Genomic DNA, 15,504 nt, shown 5'->3' with positions numbered 1-15,504 from the left:
TCAAGTTGGGGTAGCAGCCTGCGCTTTGGGTAGCTCTTGGACGGGCGTTCTAGTTTATACTCTTCGGCCGCCAGGACTTCGGTCCATCTGTTGGCTAGCAAGTCTTGGTCAGCTCTAAGCTGCTGTTGTTTCTTCTTGAGGCTGCTTGCCGTGGCCACAAGCCTTAGTTTGAAACGCACTTGTTCGACGGGATCCTCTGGCACGACGAATTCGTCGTCGTCGAGGCTTGCCTCGTCTTAGGAGGGAGGCATATAATTGTCATCCTCAACCTCCCTGTCAGCCGCTCTCTCATGAGGGTTGGCTCCTTCGTCCTCCTGCACTGAATCCTGCTGGAGGTGGTTGTCTTCGGCACTGTCCGGCGTGTTGTTATCTCCGGTGCCGGAATCGCCGTTTTTGCTTTGGTGGGACTTAGAGCAGCGCCGCTGACGTCGGTGCTTGGGTTGCTTCTTGGAGGGATCATCCTCCGTTTTTTCCTCGCCATCCCCCGCTTTAGGGGTGTCCACCATGTATATGTCATATGACGAGGTGGCTTACCAGTTCCCTATAGGTGCTGGTTCTTGATCGTCTCCTTCATCAGCGTCCATGCCGTCGATATCTTCGGAGTCAAAGTCGAGCATGTCGGTTAAATCATCGACAGTGACTACGAAGTGGGTGGTGGGTGGGTTTCGAATTTCTTAGTCATCCGTATCCCAACCGTGTTGGCCGTAGTTCGGCCAGGGCTCTCCTGACAAAGAGAGAGACTTTAATGAATTCAGGATATCGCCAAAAGGCGAGTGCTGAGAGACGTCCGCGGCGGTGAACTCCATGACCGGAGCCCAATCGGGCTTAATCGGAAGAGGTGCGGGATTTACGGAGTCCGGAGCGGAGTCCGGCACCTTGGAGTCACGGGCCTTGCGAAGGACTAGGTTGGTATCCGGCTCTATCGCCGTAGAGGTTGCAGCTTCCGGGGCGGCGTCCAGCCGTCCATCCCCGACTAGCGCAATGGGCTCCGAGCTAATAGTTGGAGTGGACACCTGAGCGACGCTCTGGGCGTTGTCCGACGGCAGAGCTAAATCATGCCCATCGTGACAGTGCGGCGCGCCCGGTTGTGGCTCGAATCCGTCGAAGATCAAGTCCCCGTGCATGTAGGCCGTGTAGTTTAAGCTTCCAAACCTGACCTGATGGCCAGGGGCGTAGCTTTCGATCTGCTCCAGATGGCCAAACGAGTCGGCCCGCAGTGCGAAGCCGCTAAATACGAAGATCTGTCCGGGGAGAAAAGTCTCATCCCGGACCGCATCACGATTGACAAGCGAAGAAGCCATCGGGCCTAAAGGCAACGACACAGAGGAACTCTCAATGAAAGCACCAATGTCGGTGTCAAAACCGGCAGATCTCGGGTAGGGGGTCCCGAACTGTGCGTCTAGGCGGATGGTAATAGGAGACAAGGGACACGATGTTTTTACCCAGGTTCGGGCCCTCGCGGTGGAGGTAAAACCCTACTCCTGCTTGATTAATATTGATGATATGGGTAGTACAAGAGTAGATCTACCACGAGATCAGATTGGCTAAACCCTAGAAGCTAGCCTATGGTATGATTGTTGTTCGTCCTATGGACTAAAACTCTCCGGCTTATATAGACACCGGAGAGGGCTAGGGTTACACAAAGTCAGTTACAATGGGAGGAGATCTTCATATCATATCGCCAACCTTGCCTTCCACGCCAAGGAAAGTTCCATCCGGACACGGGACGGAGTCTTCAATCTTGTATCTTCATAGTCCGGGAGTCCCTCCAAAGGTCTTAGTCCGGCCATCCGGACACCCCCTAATCTAGGACTCCCTCACACACACTCTTTGTGTCTTTGTCACACATGCACTCCGTCCTCCTCCTCTCTCCCTCTCTCTCTCTCACACATGGGCTTTTTGCAACAACTAGCAAGATGCCCATGCGTTGCACAGAACTTCAAGATGCATTTGTATGAGTAGATTATCTTGTGGGAGAAAAGGATGAACGAGGGAAGGCCTTATTTGCAAATGTGGAGAAGGGTGTGGGTATCTTTTTGCAAAATTGCCAAAGTTTCCTTCCTATCCGTCAGATATAAATCGGACAACCTATATTGCAGGATGGCAGGCACGCGATCATCACCGACTATGCTTTTTATAAGAGTAGGGATAAAAACAGAGTTGGTGATGATGGTGGGCCTGCCATCCTGCAATGTAGGCCGTCCGATTTATATCTAACGGATAGGAATGAAAGAATGGCAACTTACCCACACTCCTCTCCACATTTGAAGATAGGCCTTCCCTCGTTCATCCTTTTCTCCCACAAGATCTTGATGTTCCATGCAACGCACGGGCATCTTGCTAGTAAGAGTAGAAATTAGACATATACCACTTCTCGAATCTTGAAACAAACAACATTCCTCTCTTATCTCATCAAAACCGCCAAAGGAATATATTTTGAGTGAAACATAACATATTTTTAGTGATATACGTATTTCAAAACTAGACTTTTTTTTCTATCAAATCGATGAATATGTATTAATCTACTTTGATCGTGTGGCAACGCATTGGCACATTGCTAGTAGTTATTATAATTTTTTGGACACAAGACAAACGGTGGAGTACATATACGAAGAGAAGAGGCACACGCATGCAGTCAGTCTCTCGCTGTCTCGCACACATGAGTGCTATGTAAAGGCAATGTTAACAAATAAACCCTAAAACCCTAGGTGCACGATTGCTACATTCGCGGGTACCTTTGTAGGAATAGTCAGCTTGCGTGATAATTTGATCCGTAGGAGTTGATGGTCGGGACCACAGGTGAACGACTTGGAGGCGGTGGCTCGCCAGTTGCCACAGATCGAGTAGCCATGTTTAAAATATCATTTTTTAGCGGAGTTAAGAGTTCTGATTTTCAATGGCGCGTTATAAGTACTAAGTAGTTTTTAGAACGATTGGTATGGAGCGAAAATGGAATTCATAGTACTACGTACCTCCTTGGCGTATGGTTGTATGGGTTTATGTTGCGAGATGTTGAACCTAGTAGTTCTAGGGCAAATACTATGGTTTAGATTTAGATGCTAGTTTTCAGTAATGAAAATCGGAAGGGGGAAACCCTTCTTTGATTGAAAAAAACTACTACCTTCGTTCTGGTTTACTAGTCCCCGTCGTATTTCGGGTCAAAGTTTGTCCATGAATTTTACTTGTAAAATGTGAAAGGAAAATGATATTTTGTTATACCCAAACAAAAATGGACTGGAGGGAGTGATTGCTCTGACATGGACACGACCTCTCATAGTGCAGGCATTGAATCGGCGTACCAGCCAAGAGGGCCCCACTCGCTGCAGGCCCGACTAAACATGCCTCCTCGCCACATGCAACCGGGTTCAGACTGCCCCGCCTACCTTCATTGAATCCGTGCGTGTGCCGGCAACACGTCCTTCCGCGAGCCGGCCGGCATTTTAGAACACAAAAAATGACCAAAATATAATTAATTACGCATGGTCTTGTTGTGCTTGCACTGGTAGCAGGAACTAGAGGTTTTTCTTTATTTATAACTCTCCTCACACTTTTTTTGGCTTTGAAGTGAATCATGGTTGTGGACATTATGTATGAATGTGCAGATATATGTGAACATGAGTTTGATGTGGAAGTTGAACTTGGAATGTCGGGTGAGGGAGTCCTGGATTAGGGGGTGTCTGGATGGCCGGACTAAGACCTTTGGCCGGACTCCCGGACTATGAAGATACAAGATTGAAGACTCCGTCCCGTGTCCGGATGGAACTTTCCTTGGCGTGGAAGGCAAGCTTGGCGATACGATATGAAGATCTCCTCCCATTGTAACCGACTTTGTGTAACCCTAGCCCTGTCCGATGTCTATATAAACCGAAGTGTTTTAGTCCATAGGACGAACAACAATCATACCATAGGCTAGCTTCTAGGGTTTAGCCTCTCTAATCTCGTGGTAGATCTACTCTTGTACTACCCATATCATCAATATCAATCAAGCAGGAGTAGGGTTTTACCTCCACCGCGAGGGCCCGAACCTGGGTAAAAACATCGTGTCCCTTGTCTCCTGTTACCATCCGCCTAGACGCACAGTTCGGGACCCCCTACCCGAGATCTGCCGGTTTTGACACCGACATTGGTGCTTTCATTGAGAGTTCCTCTGTGTCATCGCCTTTAGGCCCGATGGCTTCTTCGCTCGTCAATCGTGATGCAGTCTGGGATGAGACTTTTCTCCCCGGACAGATCTTCGTATTCGGCGGCTTCGCACTACGGGCCGACTCGTTTGGCCATCTGGAGCAGATCGAAAGCTACGCCCCTGGCCATCAGGTCAGGTTTGGAAGCTTAAACTACACGGCCGACATCCGCGGGGACTTGATCTTCGACGGATTCGAGCCACAACCGGGCGTGCCGCACTGTCATGATGGGCATGATTTAGCTCTGCCGTCGGACAACGCCCAGAGCGTCGCTCAGGTGTCCGCTCCGACCATTAGCTCGGAGCCCATTGCGCTAGTCAGAATGGCACTCAATGCCTTGGTGCCAATTTTGTAAGTCATTGCAGTGTTTAGCTTCAAGAGTGGACTGCTGCTAGTGCGACATAAAGCAGCTACACAGATCATAGTGTAGATATAACGGGAAAACTGTAAGCATCAGAGTAAAATTAGCAAAGTGGAACTTGCTGGAATATATGTGCTAGTATTGCCGATACGGCTAGAAAGGCTTCGGATACCAGCTCTCTTCAACTGAAGGTGCGGTACTGTTAATATCAGTGTAACTCTCAAAGGCGACACAACTCCCCGCATTTCCTTGCTATTCTTATAGGATTCAAGTGGGCAGGCCACTACAAATCCTATTCCCATGTTTACAAAATCCTACAAATCAAAGAGGCCCGAAGAGTTCAAAGTGTCCATCACAACTGACCGTATAGACCTCTACACTGCAAATGTCCCTACTCATCTTCACTACAAGGAACATACTGTACTACTATCATACTCCCTCCGTTCCAAAATATAAGTCTTTGTAGAGATTTCCACTATGGATCACATATAGATGTATCCAGATACATTTTAGAGTGTAGATTCACTCATTTTTCTCCATATGTAGTCCATGGTGGAATCTATACAAAGACTTGTTGTCGGTGTCAAAACCGGCGGATCTCGGGTAGGGGGTCCCGAACTGTGCATCTAGGCGGATGGTAATAGGAGACAAGGGACACGATGTTTTTACCCAGGTTCGGGCCCTCTCGATGGAGGTAAAACCCTACTCCTGCTTGATTAATATTGATGATATGGGTAGTACAAGAGTAGATCTACCACGAGATCGGAGTGGCTAAACCCTAGAATCTAGCCTATGGTATGATTGTTGTTTGTCCTATGGACTAAAACTCTCCGGTTTATCTAGACACCGGAGAGGGCTAGGGTTAGACAGAGTCGGTTACAATGGGAGGAGATCTTCATATCGTATCGCCAAGCTTGCCTTCCACGCCAAGGAAAGTCCCATCCGGACACGGGACGGAGTCTTCAATCTTATATCTTCATAGTCCAGGAGTCCGGCCAACGGTCATAGTCCGGCCATCCGGACACCCCCTAATCCAGGACTCCCTCAGTAGCCCCCGAACCAGGCTTCAATGACGACGAGTCCGGCGCGCAAGTTGTCTTCGGCATTGCAAGGCGGGTTCTCCCGCAAATTCTCTGTATCCGTCGAATAGTGTCCGGCTTCTAGTGCATGCTGCCCTCCTCTGCTTATGTGCCCCATAATGACCATCTTCCACATGTCAAACGAATGCGAAAAGCCAGGGGATTTTTTCAGTTACCCCCTGGTTGCGTTAATGAACCGCCCATAAAAGAGACGGGGATTTAGATCCAATTCACACCATCTTCCCCGCGAGATCTCATCAGAGTGCCTTCGACAGAGACCCATTCCACCATGGACGGTCGGTGCAGCTCCTCCTCTCGCCCCTCCAGCGCTCGGCCCAGAGATTGGGGGCGGTGTTCCGTCCCGCATAGCAAGCTAGTAGTGCTTCAGTCCAAGGGGCTTCTCCCCCCAGCATATATGGTCCCAGTTCAAGCCGGGATTGCTTCCTATAGCGACGGAGAGCAGGCGGACAGCGTCCCCAATCCCTCTCGAGGAGAGCGGGTATGCCTAGTCCCTTATTTGATGAGAGGACTCGCATTTCCAATTCATCCATTTCTTCGAGGGTTGCTGGAGTTCTACGGCCTCCAGCTACACAACCTCACGCCCGCCTCCATTCTGCACATTGCGGGCTTCGTGGCCCTCTGCGAGCTGTTCTTGGGTGTTGAGGCCCATTTCGCTCTGTGGAAGAGGTTGTTTTGCCTTGTGCCTCGTTCTCAAGAGGGGTCTATTTATCAAGTGGGCGGATCCGAACTATGGCGCATCGCCGGGACCGGATATCTATCCGACACCCCAAAGAGGGAGTCCGAAGACTCGCCCTCGGAATGGTTTTATATAGATGACGTCCCCCTGCCGGACCCTGTACCGATCGGCCTCCCCGAGTTCAATAATGCCCCGTTGAAGAAGCGCCTGAGTTGGCGCCCACGGAACCCTCAGAGGGAAGCTGACAGGGACGTCCTGTACCTGATGAGCCGGATAAGGTTGTTGGCTCATTCCGGACTGACCATGATCAAGGTCATGGCCATATGCATCATGCGAGGGGTGCAGCCGCTTCAATACAGAGGCCACCCCATGTGGGATTTCAACGGGGAGGATGATGCTACCCGGTGCGGTCGCAAGGGGCCAGATTCGGCCGCCACTTGAACGAGAATCTTATCTGCTTTGTACAAGGGGGAAGAGGAAGAATTCCTCCGCGTCAACCCGGAAGGCGGATTCTCTATGTACAATCCTCATAGTTGGGTGAGCGGACACTTTCACTTGCCTATCCGTTTTTGAAATTCCCATAGTTGAGTACTTAGACTAGTAATGTTTAAACGCAGGAGCTGCGCCAGGCTGTGAAGGAAATAAACAGCTCTGCTCCACAACCTGAGGATCCGGAACGGTCCCTCGATCCGGACTCCCAAGAAGATCCACACTTATGCGTGGAGTTGGTTGATGGAGTATTTCATCAATTGAGCAACGATAACTCTTTAGTGGCCATCACGGCCGACTATCCCGGACTACTTCCAGCCTCCAAGGTAACTAAGACCGAAGTCCCAGTATTCTCATGTTTTATCTTGCATGTCGTGCACTAACAATGTTTCGCAGGGTAAATCCTTGAGGCGGAAGGCCGAGCCCACGGTGGGCAGCCAACAAGGGCCGCTGAAACTAGGCGGGCCAAAAAGAAGTGCGGACCAGATCGAGATTCCGGTGCAACGGTATGGTGTGCGGATTTAACGCCTAGGGTTTATGCCCTTGAGTCCTACTAATGCTCATGATTTTCTTAGAAAGAAGAGAGCCCGCCGGACTATGTCCGCCAGCCAATGTTCGAGGCCGGGTCCGGAAGCGGAGGCAGACACTGGACGCGCCTCGGGCGCTCCTCCGACAGAGGGCGCCGACGGGCTATCTGCCACTAATTCAGAGGTGGAGAGTGCCCTAAACCACAGGCGTCGACGGACTGTTCTCCGTGACGCGTGTTTTTCCCCAGAGGCGTTGGACGCCTTTAATACAGGAGATGTGTATCTCCGTGCTGCTCAAAATGGTCTAGCCAGAGCCACGGAGCAGTATGTGAAAGACATACAGGTGAGTAGAATTGAAGGTTATATATGTCAGTAGCCCCCGAGACTTGAAACAGTGAAGATAATTGTTTGAAGGATCATGTGCTATGCAGTGTCTTACAAATAAGAACATGCAATTGTCCCAGGAGCTGAAGGAGTGCAAGGCTCAACTCAAGGCCGCATTGGCCGCTTCAGAGAATGTCAAGGGGACGCCCGCAGGTAATATGTGCTTTGAAAGGTACCTCCGTTTTGAAATGTCGCAGGCGTGCAACCCTGACTATAATAATGCAGATGAGGCCGGAGCAAATCCGGACCAGCAACAACTCCTACACCAACTAAAGGCTGGCAAGAACGTGCTGACGAGGGTGAGGCAAGAGAAGAACAAGCTTCAAGACGCCAATACCCAACTAGGCGAGGAACTGAAAGATGTTCGCATTCAGCTATCTTTTGCCGTGAAGGAGAATCGGCGACTTCGACACGGCATTTTTAGTAAGTGCTTGAACGAATCTTCAAAAAAAGAATTCGGCGAGGAAGTCGATTGACAGAGCTATGTCTGTAGGTCTGCTGACGGGTCGTCCGGCGGAGGAAATGCCCGGTTCATCGAGAGACCATCTTCCCGAGCTGTTGCAACTACACGAGCGAGTTCGGCAGGCAATGTGAGGCATCATCCAGGCTATGTGGCCATCCCTCTCCATGCCCGAAGGCCTTGAGGAGCTTGCCAAGAAGCTGGAGGGAGTGCGGCAGCGCTTTCGGTTATGGAAGATATCGGCTTGCCGTCAAGGTGCCAGGGAGGCCTGGGCCATGGTGAAGACTCGGTACACGAAGGCTGACCCAAACCACATGGCCGAGGTCGGCCCTATAGGTCCGGACGGAAAGGAGATCCCGGTCAGCTTGGCATATGGCCAGGAGGAGCTGGCTGCAAAGTATTCCCAACAGGACTGTAAATTAGACCGCCTATTAGATGGCATTGAAGAAGAATATGCCGAGTCGGATTGACTATGTAAAAATGACATAAAAATGTCCTCTAGCCGGATTGTAGATCGTTTGTCATTGCGGACCTTTTCGCTTCGACCTCTGGACCCTATAGTGCGGAGTGTGTCCGAATACCCTCTTGGTTATGTAAGAACCGGGGAATGCATGGAGACAAGGCGTAGGGGTCATAAGTGCTTTAGCAGACAAGTGCCCAACTAGTTATGTTATATTACATGGTTAGTAAGAAACATCTTCCAGAGAGAATAGTTCCATTAGGGGTTCCTTTCCCTGGGAGGCATGCCCTAAAGTTCATGTCCGAACTGCCAGAAAGAGCAGAAAAGCATCTGGGGGCAAAAAGGTAAATACAAAAGATCATCTTTTAGCTCACCGACCGAATATTCCCTTAAGAACGCTAGCTTTCGGCTTCACGCAGTCTGAGGTACACATCCGGCTGACCCAGCAATAACAATCGCAGAGGTGCTCCCTTTACCACCTAGCCGAACGAACGAGAATGTAGGGGTAAGCACAGGAGCCAGGCAACCCAGCTTGGCCAAAACTTAAGTCGTATCGATTCATATAATGGTGTATAAAAGGTTCATGCGGAAGCATTACACATGTTTTGGGCGTGAGGCCCGTTTTATATAAACTTCTTGGTAGGGAAGCCCCCAGGTATTGTGAGCGCAGGTAGCGCTTCGGGTGCGTGCGAATATTGCACATGCGAGCCCCTAAGGGCTTGTGAGAAAAAGGGGGAGGGAGAAGGAACAAAATCCCGGACTGCCAAAAATAAAAACTAAAACTAAAATAAAAAAAGGGACGAGGGAAGGAAACGAACACGGAGTCCGGCGCTAGGCGTAGAACCTTCGTAGGCGTGCTGCATTCCATGGGTTCGGCTCGAGTCGGTTGTCCGATGCGCCTCGCACACGGTACGCTTCGCCGGTCAGTACTTGGTCGATGATGAAGGGTCCCTCCCATTTGGGCTTTAATTTATCCTTTTTCTTGTCCGGCAGGCGTAGAACTAGTTCGCCAACGTTATACGTTTTGGCCCATACTTCTCTGCTTTGATATCTTCGAGCCTGCTGTTGATAGAATGCGGAACGAGCCTTTGCCACGTCGCGCCCCTCTTCCAATGCGTCCAAGCTGTCCTGCCGATCGAGCTCAGCTTCTCTTTCTTCGTACATGTGCACTTGAGGTGAGTCATGGATTATGTCGCATGGCAGTACTGCTTCTGCGCCGTATACCATAAAAAATGGTGTGAATCTGGTAGTGCGATTCAGCATGGTCCGCAGCCCCCAGAGTACGGAGTCAAGCTCCTCTACCCAGTGCGTGTCAGATTCCTTGAGGGATCGCACTAGTCTGGGTTTGATGCCGCTCATAATGAGACCGTTGGCCCGTTCGACTTGACCATTAGTTTCAGGGTGATAGACTAAAGCGTAGTCGAGCTTGATGCCCATGTTTTTGCACCAAAGTTTGACTTCATCGGCCGTGAAGTTTGTGCCGTTGTCCGTTATGATGCTATGGGGGACACCGTAACGGTGTACAACCCCGGAAAGGAAGTCTATCACTGGTCCGGATTCGATCGTCTTTACAAACTTGGCTTCTATCCATTTGGTGAATTTGTCCACCATGACCAGTAGGTATTTTTGCTTGTGTGTTCCTCCTTTAAGGGGTCCGACCATGTCAAGCCCCCGGACCGCAAAAGGCCAGGTAATGGGTATAGTTTGTAGGGCAGTAGGTGGCATGTGGCTTTGGTTGGCGAATAACTGGCAACCAACACATCGTTGCACTAAGTCCTGAGCGTCTGCCCGGGCCGTTGGCCAATAAAATCCGGTACGGAAGGCCTTGCTTATAAGGGCCTGGTCTACGGCGTGGTGCCCGCCAAGTCCGGCATGGATTTCAGCCAAAAGGTCTCGTCCTTCTTCTTCGGAGATACACCTTTGAAGGACTCCGGTTGTGCTTTTCTTGTAAAGCTCTTCCTCGTGGACTTTGTAGGCTTTAGATCGCCGCACTATGCAGCGGGCCTCGTTTTGGTCCTCGAGAAGTTCCTGCCTAGTTAGGTAGGCTAGGAATGGCTCTGTCCAAGGGGCAATGCCTGCCATTATTTCGTGGGCTGACGGCGTTGTTTCGTTAGCGTAGCGCCCAATTGTGGCACGATGCTCGGTGAGGGGCAGTGTAGTTGTGTCCGGGCTATTGTTTCCGGATTCTCCGTCCCATGATACAGCTGGCTTGAACAGCCTTTCTAGGAAGATGTTGGGAGGGACGGCCTCGCGCTTGGCGCTGATGCGTGCCAGCACGTCTGCTGCTTTGTTATTTTCCTGGGCTATGTGATGAAATTCGAGCCCCTCAAATCGAGCTGACATCTTTAAGATGGCGTTGCGGTAAGCATCCATTTTCGGGTCCTTGGCGTCGAAGTCTCCATTTATTTGGGATATTGCGAGATTTGAATCCCCGCGGACCTCTAGGCGCTGAATGCCCATGGAGACTGCCATTCGGAGGTCATGTAAAAGGGCCTCGTATTCGGCTGCGTTGTTCGAATCCGTGTAGATTATCTGAAGTACGTATTGGACTGTGTCCCCGGTTGGGGACGTCAGGACGACGCCAGCCCCCAGGCCAGCCAACATTTTGGAGCCATCGAAATGCATGATACAGTTGGAGTATGCGCTATATTCTTTAGGGAGTTCGGCTTCAGTCCATTCGGCAATGAAGTCGGCCAAAACCTGCAACTTAATAGCTCGCCTTGGCTTGTAGGTTGTGTCGAACGGGAGGTGCTCGATGGCCAATTTGGCAATCCGGCCCATTGTGTTGCGGTTGTTTATAATGTCATTAAGGGGTACTTCGGATGCCACTGTTATGGAGCACTCTTGAAAGTAGTGTCGCAGCTTCCGGGATGCCATGAACACCGCGTATGCTATCTTTTGATAATGCGGGTACCGTGACTTGCATGGAGTTAGCACAGTGGACACGTAGTACACTGGTTTTTGGAGTGGGAACTTGTGTCCATCCGCTTCTCGTTCGACGACGAGCACCGCGCTGACAACTTGATGGGTTGCCGCGATGTATAATAGCATTGGTTCGCCCGTGTTGGGCGCGGCCAGGACCGGATTTGTTGCCAATATGGCTTTTATTTCTTCGAGTCCAGCCGTGGCGGCCTCCATCCACTCGAAGTGGTCGGTGCACCGTAGGAGGCGATAGAGGGGTAATGCCTTTTCTCCTAAGCGGGAGATAAAGCGGCTTAGAGCCGCCACGCATTCAGTCAGTTTTTGTATTTGTTTGAGGTCCTTTGGGGTATCTAATTGTGACAGAGCTCGGATCTTTGCTGGGTTTGCTTCAATTCCTCTACCGGATACGATGAAGCCCAGGAGCTTTCCGGCTGGTACACCGAAAACGCTTTTTTCCGGGTTGAGCTTAATGTCATATGTTCAAAGATTGTCGAACATGAGCCTCAAGTCGTCTACTAGAGTATCGACGTGTTTTGTTTTGACGACCACGTCGTCTACGTATGCTTCGACTGTTTTGCCGATCTGGTTGGCCAGACATGTCTGAATCATGCGCTGATATGTTGCGCCGGCATTTTTGAGCCCGAAGGGCATCGTGTTGAATGCCGTACGGGGTGATGAATGCCATTGCAGCCTGGTCTGACTCTGCCATCTTGATTTGATGGTAGCCAGAGTATGCATCGAGGAAGCACAATGAGTCGTCTCCTGTAGTGGCGTCGATGATTTGATCGATTCGAGGGAGTGGGAAAGGGTCCTTTGGACAGGCCTTGTTAGGTCTTTGTAATCGACACATAGGCGCCAAGATTTGTCCTTCTTTGGTACCATCACCAGGTTTGCTAGCCAGTCCAGATGTTTTATGTCTCTGATGAACCCGGCTTCCAGCAGATTTGCTAGCTCCTCTCCCATGGCTTGTCTCTTAGGTTCGGAAAAGCGTCGTAGGGTCTGCTTGACGGGTTTAAACCCTTTTATGATGTTTAGGCTGTGCTCGGCCAGCCTGCGTGGGATTCCTGGCATATCCGAGGGGTGCCAGGCAAAAATGTCCCAATTTTCTCGCAGAAATTCTCTTAGTGCGGCGTCTACATCGGGTTTTAATTGTGCCCCGATGGAGGCCGTTTTTGTAGGGTCCGTTGGATGGACTTGGAATTTGACTATTTCGTCCGCCGGTTTAAAAGAGGTGGACTTGGATCTCTTGTCTAGTATCACGTCGTTCCTGTCCACCATGGAGCGCAACGCCGTTAACTCCTCGGCCGCTAGGGCCTCGGATAATGCCTCTAGGTCCAGTGCGGCTGTCTTGTTTTCAGCGCGGAGTGCTATGTTCGGATCACTTGCGAGAGTGATGATTCCGTTGGGCCGGGGCATTTTGAGCTTCATGTACCCGTAATGGGGTATGGCTTGGAAAATTGTAAATGCTTCTCGCCCTAGCAAAGCGTGGTAGCCGCTGCTGAACGGGGCCACTTGAAACGTGACCTCCTCGGATCTGTAATTGTCCGGCGTGCCAAACACCACATCCAGTGTGATTTTTCCAGAACTGCACGCTTCCCGGCTTGGGATTATTCTTCTAAAAGTTGTGTTACTTCGCTCAATGCGGCTCCAGTCAATTTCCATTTTTCACAGGGTTTCCTCGTAGATGAGGTTGAGTCTGCTGCCGCCGTCCATGAGTACCTTTGTAAGTCGGAAGCCATCCACTATCGAACTGAGGACCAATGCGGCTGGTGCTCGGGCTGTCCGGAATTTAGGTTCATCACTGGCATTAAAGGTGATAGCCGTGTCACTCCATGGGTTTATTGTTGCTACTTGGTAGACTTCGGCGAGGTTGCGGAGCGTTCGTTTCCTTGCATTGTTTGATGTGAACGTCTCGAAGACTGTCGACACCGTACTGGGGAGGTATTATTTGGGTGCTGGAGTTAAAAGCTCCTCGCCACTTCTGGCTACCTGCTGTAGTATCCAACATGCTCTGAGGTTGTGCGTTGGTGTGGCTTTCCCTGAATTATGAATTCTATAGGGTCCATTGAGCCATCCTTCCAATACGGTCCCGTACCCTGTAGAGAGTTTTTGTTTTTTGATGTTTGGCTCAGATGCCTGGCGATAATGCGCCCTTTTGTTTCAGACTCGTGTTATATTCGGGGCCGGATTGTCCCAAAATTTATCTTCGGTTTTCCGAACGCTTTCAATCGCATAGTACTTTCGTACTATGGATGTCACGTCGGCGAATCGTGTAATTTCGCGGCGACTTATGGCGTTGAGGATTCCGATGTCCGTGCAGTTGTTAAGGAAGAGTGAAATTGCTTCTCTCTCGCGGCAGTCCTTTATCCTATTCATAACCAGGAGGAATCTGGCCCAATAGTGGTGTACTGTTTCTCCGGACTCTTGCCGTATTAGGGATAAATCCCATATAGTTGGGTGGGCGGGTGGAAATAAATCCGGAACCCTGCCCGATGTAAGATTCAGGGGCCGAGCGGTTTTCGAATCCGGAAGCTTGCTTTCTCGGGTATTATTCAATGAATCGGGCCTACTGCCTGACTTTAGGTTCAGGGTTCGGGCGACATCCTCCCCTCCGTGGGTTTCCGGCTTGGAGGGATCGGGAATCCGGACGCATCTAGTCCTTAGGGCGGGCGAAGACTCGCCGCATTGTTCTTCCACCACTTCAACGTGGTGGGTGATCTGGGGAGAGTCGATCTCTCTATGATCAGGTTTAAGCCCAATCTGGTCGTAATCAGTAGCGACTCCCAGGGCCGCGATGCGATCCAAGAGTTCGTTTAGGGAGAAGAGCTCCATCGGATCTAACTGCTCGGCGAGCTCCGAGCTGATGTGAAGATTGCTTTCGATGGCCCGAGAGGTCATCGTTGGCGCGGCGGCCGGACTGGCGGTCATCAAAAACCTGCCTAGCCAGAGAGTTTGGCCGACAGCCAAAACTCCTTTAGCAACGACGTCGTCTTTAAGACGGGATGCGGCATCCTTCCTGATGGTGACGACGCAGCGGAACTCTCAATGAAAGCACCAATGTCGGTGTCAAAACCGGCGGATCTCGGGTAGGGGGTCCCGAACTGTGCGTCTAGGCGGATGGTAACAGGAGACAAGGGACACGATGTTTTTACCCAGGTTCGGGCCCTCTCGATGGAGGTAAAACCCTACTCCTGCTTGATTAATATTGATGATATGGGTAGTACAAGAGTAGATCTACCACCAGATCGGAGTGGCTAAACCCTAGAATCTAGCCTATGGTATGATTGTTGTTCGTCCTATGGACTAAAACTCTCTGGTTTATATAGATACCGGAGAGGGCCAGAGTTACACAGAGTCGGTTACAATGCGAGGAGATCTTCATATCGTATCGCCAAGCTTGCCTTCCACGCCAAGGAAAGTCCTGTCCGGACACGGGACGGAGTCTTCAATCTTATATCTTCATAGTCCAGGAGTCCGGCCAAAGGTCATAGTCTGGCCATCCGGACACCCCCTAATCCAGGACTCCCTCACTTGTATTTAGGAACAGAGAGAGTACTTATTAAAGAAGAACGGAAGAGGAACATGTTAAAGAAGAGCAAGCAGATTTTGGATAATAAAATGTTTGTTGCGCAGTGCCCACACATGATGAACCAGAACGCATTAAGAATGCAACTCCCTGCTGCCTCTCAACAATTTCAGGCGCAGTGCCCATGAAGATCCTACGTCTCCTAACCCTTCTTCTTCCTCGTCTCTGATTCTTCCCATACAGAACACCGCACGGGCCGCCGGACGGACTACCGGCCCCCACCGCATGTGTTCCTCCGCCACCCCCACCCCCCAACCCCGCCCCCACCCGCGTCGAGTTTTCTTCGTTCGACAAGGCCCCACCACTGCCCCCCCCCACACAACCACCATCTCCACGCGAGCCCCTTCGTTCACACTGG

This window comes from Triticum dicoccoides, chromosome 4B (assembly GCF_002162155.2).
Source record: "Triticum dicoccoides isolate Atlit2015 ecotype Zavitan chromosome 4B, WEW_v2.0, whole genome shotgun sequence".
In the NCBI taxonomy this organism is placed as follows: Eukaryota; Viridiplantae; Streptophyta; class Magnoliopsida; order Poales; family Poaceae; genus Triticum; species Triticum dicoccoides.
The sequence above is the reverse complement of the archived record's forward strand: the minus strand, read 5'-3'. Positions refer to the sequence as shown.